The sequence below is a fragment of the Mercurialis annua genome, linkage group LG6 (assembly GCF_937616625.2).
Source record: "Mercurialis annua linkage group LG6, ddMerAnnu1.2, whole genome shotgun sequence".
NCBI classification, from domain to species: domain Eukaryota; kingdom Viridiplantae; phylum Streptophyta; class Magnoliopsida; order Malpighiales; family Euphorbiaceae; genus Mercurialis; species Mercurialis annua.
The window spans coordinates 3,188,126-3,196,261 of record NC_065575.1 but is presented as its reverse complement, the minus strand read 5'-3'; the positions used below and the strand labels follow the sequence as shown (position 1 = coordinate 3,196,261).

Genomic DNA, 8,136 nt, shown 5'->3' with positions numbered 1-8,136 from the left:
TTATTTCTACCGAACAAAATTTGAAAAGAAAGATAAACAATTAATTATTTTGATTTTAATACTCAATTAATTGAAAAGTCAACTTTATGATGAAAAACATTTAATTAAGTCGATTTAAAATGATATTTGTTCAATTAAATTGTGACGTAAGATTTTGTTGTTAAAAGTTTTCAGCATAAAATTTTGTGGAGATCAAACCTCTAGTTCATCATTGCATTTGAAAGGTGGTGAAATTATATAATTTTCATAATTCCGATTTTAGTTATTCTGATAATTATATTTATGAAATTATTTTTTTTGTAATCATTTTTTAGATTATTAGTTTGATGTACATGTGCGCTCTGCACGTGGTTTATAATTTTATTATTTATCATGATATATATTTGAAATTGTTGAACATAATTTTTTTAATTATATATGTATTGGAACTTTATATTTGAAATTGTTATATATGATTTTTTTTCTTTTTTACATTTATTGTCATTTAATATTAATATTATTTAAATATGAAAATTAAAATTAAAATTAAAATTAAAATTAATAATATAAATAAGTTAATATATATGATCATGCAAAAAAGACAAAATATAAATTTATTAGTTACAAATATTTTCTTAGATCAATCTCTTGCAACTCCCAAAATTTTACATAAATATGTTCGTAAACCTATTTAATGATATTTATTTAAAATTATACTCTTAACTTATTTAATTCTATTTTAGGTGTGATATACATGGTAGTGATCAGTAATATGATCCGTTGATTCATTATTTATAATAATAAATATAAATTAAAGGAAATTTTCTAGAATATCTATTTTTAAAACATAATTATCTCAACACCTTTCTTTGAACTTATTTACATGTCATATGCCTTTCTTTACCTGAGGGTACCTGTTTTAGAGTTTTTATTTCGAAAATACTTTTTTTTATGTTTTATATCTTTCTTTTATAGATTTTTTTTTCTTGCGGTGTTTTTATGGTGTTTTTTCTATCATATTTTTATAGTGTTTTTTATATTGTATTCATGGTGTTTTTATGTTGTATGTTTTTTAAATGTAAATACACTATAAAAAGACCATAAAAACACCATAAAACATTATAAAAACATAAATCAATTTGTCGTACGAAATCAGTAATAAAAACATCATAAAAACATCACAGATACTAAATAAAAATACCAGAAAAATACCGTATATACACAAAATATATATCAAAAATACACTAAAACATGGATACACCATAAGAACACTGCAAATACATCATAAATCAATTTGTTATTTACACAATCAGTAACATCAAAATAAAAGAACAAATATATGAACAAGAGAAAGACAAAATAAATTAAACAAATAATAGAAGAATGTCGTAAACAAAAAATAGATCTGCAATAATCTATTTATGAAAAAAATCTAAATTATCACAAAAAATCTAAAAACGTCGAGGAATCCACCAAAAGAAACGCGACGACAAAAATATCAGCGGAAGAAACGCGACAATAAAAATATCAGCGGAAGAAACGCGACTACGATGAAACCACTGAAAAAAGACGGCGACGATAAAGCAACCGAGAAAAAGTGCGACTACGACGTTGTGGTTGTGGATCTAAGAAAAAGGAAAAGAAAATCGCAGATTTGAAAAATAAAGAAGAAAATAAAATTGAGAAGAAGGGAAGAGAGAGAAAAGGGTGAGATATATGTGTGGGTGGAATATATGTGTTGAAAAAAATGAGAAAGAATAAATATTAAAAAAAGAAGTTTTAATTAATATAAGTTATTTTTGAAAGGCCTAATGGCAAAAAAAACCCAAACCTTTACGACTTGTTGCAATTTATCCAAACCTTTTAATTTTTGCAATAATATCCAAATTGCATTTTTTGGTTGCAATAATATTCAAATTGTATTTTTTGTAGCAATAATAGTCAAATTGATGGCTAGACTTGTTGTTTTTAATTAAGATATTAGGCTATTATTATGTTTTGATGTATAATAATATAGTAAAAGTCCCAAAAAATGACAAAAAACTCAAAAAATTTCACATAAAAAGTGCAATTTGGATATTATTGCAACAAAATAATGCAATTTGGATATTATTACAAAAATTAAAAGATTTGGATATAATTGCAACAAGTCGTAAAGGTTTGGGTTTTTTTTACCATTAAGCCTTTTTGAAATTAAAATAAAATATCGAGTGAAGATAAGAAAAGTTGGCCATTTTTATTGTAATTAAGTTGAAAAGCAGGATATTATATACAGGACATGTTTGGTTCAGCTGTTTTTTGTAGCTGGTAGCTGTTAGCTATTGCTGAGAGCTGTTAGCTGTTGGCTTGGAGCTGTTAGCTGATAGACCATACGTGCTTAGTGAGATTTGATTAGTTGTAGCTGTTTATATATAAAATGACCGTAAAGAGCACCTAATTTTTATTTTTATGTATTAAAGTATAAGTATATTATATAATATAGTATTTAATAAATATATCAATAATTCTTTTTTATAAGAAGCAATATTTGGTTAAAACTTATTTAAATATTTTTTAGATAAATTTATGATTTATTTTAAAATATTATTTTATTATGGTTGTTCTAATATAAATAAAATAATTTTATATAATTTAAAATGCTAAGAGTATTTAAAATAATTTAAATAATTTTATATATTAAAAAATGATATATTCTAATTGGGGTAATTTTGTCTAAATAATTAAAAATATTGAAACAGCTATCAGCTATTGGCAAAAAATTCCAAAATAGAGTTTTTTCAACAACAGTTGTTGGAGGTTCAAAAAGCTCCGAAAAAGCACTTAAAAAAATCTCACCAAACACTTTAGTGGAGCTTTTTGAAAAGGAAAAGTTAAAAACTCTACCGAAAAGCTGAACCAAACACCCTCAAATAACTCGTATAAATAAAATATATATACATATATAATTTATTTTTAATTATTAATTATTTATATTTGAAATTGTTGAACATTATTTTTTACTTTTTATATTTATATAAATTAATTAATACATATAAAAAGATTGGATGTTATTTATAGAACCTAATATTGTGTATTTAATTAGAATTATATCATGAATGTCTTTTTGATCCCGCTCGATTTGTGTAGTGAGCTTGAGCGTATGATGAACTCGTTTTGGTGGGGTCGAAATCGAGAGGAGAAAAAAGGTATTTGTTGGGCGAGTTGGGATAAGCTTTGTGTGCCAAAAAAATTCGGCGGGTTGGGTTTCAAAAAAATTCACGAGTTTAATTTGGCTATGTTGGCCCGTCAAGCTTGGCGATTGATTAGTAATGGTGATTCTTTGTTGAGTCGTGTGTTTAAGGCTAAATATTACCCAACTACTTCTTTTTTGGAAGCCTCGCTAGGTAGCAATCCGAGTTACGTTTGGCGGAGCATATTCGCGTCGCATGGGATCATGAAGAAAGGAGCTCGCGTTAGTATTGGAGATGGTCGAAGTACTGAGATATGGCACTCCCCTTGGCTTCTTAGAAGTGAGTCAGGGCTAGTATCTACTGTTGCGAGACCGGAGTTGGTTAATAGCAAAGTTTGGCAGTTATTTCAAGAGGATGCAAAGCAATGGGATGAATCGATAGTTCGAGACATTTTTAATAGCGATGATGCTTCCAACATCTTAGCTGTTCCTATTAGTGCCAGGAATATTAGTGACGGCTGGACTTGGAGTTTGGAGGCAAAAAGAAAATTTACTATCCGTAGCGCGTATAGATGTATCCGTGGGGAGATGGTATCTGGAGGTCTGGTTTCAGATGGGGTTTGCTGGAATAAAATTTGGAATCTCCAAATTCCGTTGCATATTCGCATTTTCCTTTGGAGACTTGCAGCTGGGTTTCTTCCTTCGGCAGTTAACTTGGCTTCGAAGAGAGTCTTTATTCACGATACCTGTCAGGTTTGTAAGGGTTGCTCTGAAACAGATGTCCATATTTTTAGTAGCTGCTCAAAGGCAGTAGACTGTTGGGAGTTGTCTGGTTTGCAAGTTGGTACTGAAGCAGGTTTGTCTCTGCGTCCTTGGTTTAATAGCTGGTTGTGTAATTTGGATAGAGACGAGGTAAGTTTGGCTGCTTTGATTTGTTGGAGACTTTGGCTTAATCGAAATAATGTGGTGTGGGGTAAACCGATGAGTACGGCAGTGGAAGTGGTTAGCTCAGCTAGTCATCAGCTGCATATCTGGAAAACGGCTCGGTTTGGGTCTGAGAATTGTAATGAGAACGCAGCTGGTGTGTTAGATGGTCAGGTTGAGTGGCAATGTCCAGCAGCAGGTTTCTTCAAAATAAATATGGACGCTGCTGTTTTCAGTGAAGAGGGAAGAGCTGCGATTGGTTGCGTGTTACGGAATGATAAGGGTGATATCATTCAAGCCAGGCAAGTCGGGTTTGCTGGAGATTTTGACTCAAGAACGGTAGAGGCAATGGGCATTAGGGAGGCTCTCAGTTGGCTCAAGGGTTGGAGGAATTTGATTGTCGAGTCCGATGCGATGGATATCATTCTGGATATTAGAAACCAAGAAAGGATAGAGGGGGACGTGTTGATTGATGATTGTGTTACTTTAGCGAAACAGTACTTTAATTTGTCTTTTGTTTATGTAAGGCGGTCTGCGAATGAAGCTGCGCATTTGTTAGCGCGTAATGCTCGTTCTCTGTCAGGTCATCGGGTTTGGTTTTCGAACTTTCCTGAATATCTTACGTCTGTATCTGTTTCGATTATCTCTTAATGAAGAAAGTTTGAAGTTCAAAAAAAAAATTAGAATTATTAGAAAAAAAATTATATGGTTGACTAAGATTATAAAAACTTTCTAATAATGGAAGTGTTTTCCAGCTAATATATTTTTTATATATGTCATAGATGTTATCATCCACCTACTTTTGATTGTGAGAATAAAAATATCATTTATTAAAAAAATATTCCTATAGTTTATTTTTCTTGGATACGTCACTATAAATTGATGCATTACCAAACGATTAAATTATGGCATATATACTACACGTAAGCATGTACAAAAATAAATATTCAAAAAAATATAACTAAAAAATCTATTGAAATCCAGAAATATATTAGAAAAATAGATTTGATAACTAGATCTCAAGAAACAAGTAATAGTAATTTTTTTTTGAGGGTAAACAAGTAATAGTAATTAATTACAAGATTCAAATTATTAATTATGCAAAACTAAATCAAATCAAAAAAATTATTGATTATGATATTTTAGATTTTCCGAGTTTATTAATCTAATTCGAGACATTTATATTTATAAAAAAATTAAAAACTAATATGATATCCTGACACAGGAACAAGCATTTTATGCGAATAAATTCGCTACCTAATTTGTAGATTTATTTACGAAAATTAATTTATCGAATTGTTTTGCTAATAAAAAAATATTCCATCAATACCTCGCTTATGACATACGATTCAACCACTATCTGACAAAACCTTTACCGTTTGGATTGAGGGCTTTCAAAATCCATTTACTTTATTAAATACATGAAATATGACATTCATGAATTTATTGATTCTATCGTTTGTATTCGATATAAAATCCATGGATGTATGAAGGATATTTTTGAAATTATTAAAATTTTAAAACAATCCAGCATATATTAAACTTTTCCATCTAGGAGGTAGGAAATCAAATGGTGAATTTTGGAGTATGATGAATTTTATTGATGAGAAAGGTCTCAAATTAATAATTGCATCTTGTTGATGAGAGAGGTCTCAAATTAATATTTTTTCAATTCTTAACCAAAATTTGTTTTCACACGTGTGTTGGTGGTAAATATAATCTACTAAAACAAAATAAAATACTCCCTCTGTCCCACTCTAATTGACAAAATATGGAATTTTTGGTATCTCATTCTAATTGACAAAACTAACATAAATATAATTTTTTTCTTTAATTTTCCATCTTTACCCTCATTTAAAGTCATGGTTATTGTAATTTAGTTATTTTGTCAATTAGAGTGGGACGGAGGGAGTACTATTTATTGCATTTTGTAAAATTTAAAGGCCAAATTCATCCCAGAGTCTCTCTACTTTTCATTTTTTTTTGAGGAGATCCCTCTACTTTAATTTGGCGTTTATGCGTTCTTACACTTTCATTTTCCTTGTTATTAAGTGAAAGAATGCAGTATTTAACATTTTTCCTTTCTGGAATTTAAAACTTAAATTCACCCATTAACAAACAAACAATCTAATTGAGAAAAACGTTGCATCCAAAATTGCAGAAACAGGTAACAAAAAGAGCGTAACAGGAAGTGTAAGAACAATTTTCAAGAAATTCCTCTTCCTCCTAGTTTTACCTTTGAACTCTCACAGGACATGAGTTTTGTTAGATTCAATAAAGCAAGGAACATGGAAGAGAAGGAGATCGACAAAAAGCCTGTCTGTTTCCTTCTGGTTGCTGCTAGCTGAGATTTTGCCGGTGTTCATTTATTAGTCCTTCTTGCTAAAACATGCCTGCATTTGTTATCCACTTCATGAAAAGAAATCTTGTTGGTCAGTTTTCTGAAGTTGATGTCTGTGTCCAGGTTGATTTAGGTTCGCTTCAAGACACTGTACCAACAGACAGGATTTTAGTTTTGCGAGACTGGACAGATTCTACTTCGACTGACATATAAAGCATATGTTGAGGATGAAGATGATGACAAATGTGCAGTGGACTCTATTGATACAGATGATGAATTAAATGTGCCTTTGGAATCTGATAAAGAGTCATTTGTGGATGTTCTAGCTGCTTCAATAGTGAGCGAGGAATTTCAAGGGATTGTGGCATCTGAGACAGGAAGCAATAAAAACTTTGACCATGTCTCAGCTGCTCAATCAGTGCCTTCCCATACCAACAGCAGTTCTGAAGGTTCCGGAGGTATTTAACAGTTCTCCATTTAAAGCAGGTTCGATTGAGAGGTATTTAACATTTAAAATTTTCCAATCGCAGGATCAGTTATAGTTTGGCTTGCTATTTTAACAACCATATTAATTGGTGCTAATAGCTATCAGTGTACATACACATACTCCTGCTTAAGAAGGTGATTGATTCCTAAAGTTTTTATCTGATTTATTTTTGCAATATATAGTTTTTGTCTTTTAACTTTTGTTTCCCATATACTCCTCCTCTGTTCCGTAAAGATTGGAAAAGTTATACTTTCACGGTAAGTAAGAAATTAATTATTTATAGTAAATTTATTGGAATATTTCTAAAGTACCCTTTTAAAAGTGAAACATTATGGAATAATTACTTACAAAAACCAAAGCAACTGTTCTAATTATTGCATTATAGGAATAATTTTGTCATTAACTAATATTCAAATAGCAACTTTTTCTATCTTTAAAGAACGGAGGTAGTATTTCTTTTCTTATGCTTTTAGCTTATCGAGGAATTGTTTTCAGGAGAGGAAATAGTTTTCATGACTTGAAAAAGGGGTAAGAATCAAATGGATGCCTTATCCCCTTGGCAGCTATAGTAATGAGGAATATATATTTACTGATAGGCTATTTGGTAAAAGATAGTTAAAATGTTGAGACTAAAAAAAATTATGCATATCTAAGTTAAGATACAAGTCATCAAATGGCATTAATTAGAAAATTAATATCTAGACTTAAGTTTGATTTGTGCTATTTGCACTACATATCAAATATATATTCTTTATAAGGCAGCAACATAATAAAAACTACCCTTTACGTGAAGGTAATTGAAATGATATTGTTTATTTTGTTTTTTTACTTTTTATAGTACCCATTAAAATTGGTTTGAAAATTCAAAAGACTATGCGAGTCTAAGTATTCACCTCATGAGTTACAAAGTCATTTACATTCTGTTAAGATAATAATATAGTTGGAGTCTCATCCAACAGCTTGACCTATGGTTGAATTGGTTGTTTGACATGATAACTGAGGCTCTATGATCTATTAGTCTAAAGTTTAATAATTCACAATCCTCATTTGGTTGATTACAATATTTGAGCAGCAAAAACAAGCTAGCTGCAAAATTATTGTTATCATATACAATATTTCTTGTATTGTTGTTTCAACTAAACTATATCTTTATTTCTTACTAATAATTAGTAACTAACTATAAAACCATAAGTTAAGTAATTAATTTAGTATATATTAAAGAGGATAATTAAGCTA

At 29.8% G+C, this 8,136-nt stretch overlaps 1 long non-coding RNA gene across 1 annotated transcript; it reads left to right on the top strand.

The window, feature by feature from the left end:
• Positions 1-6,201: 6,201 nt before the first annotated feature.
• On the top strand, positions 6,202-7,654 carry LOC126653444 (uncharacterized). The gene is made up of 3 exons (XR_007632238.2): positions 6,202-6,239; positions 6,537-6,871; positions 6,944-7,654. It is a non-coding gene; the product is annotated as an uncharacterized LOC126653444 (long non-coding RNA).
• Positions 7,655-8,136: the final 482 nt, after the last annotated feature.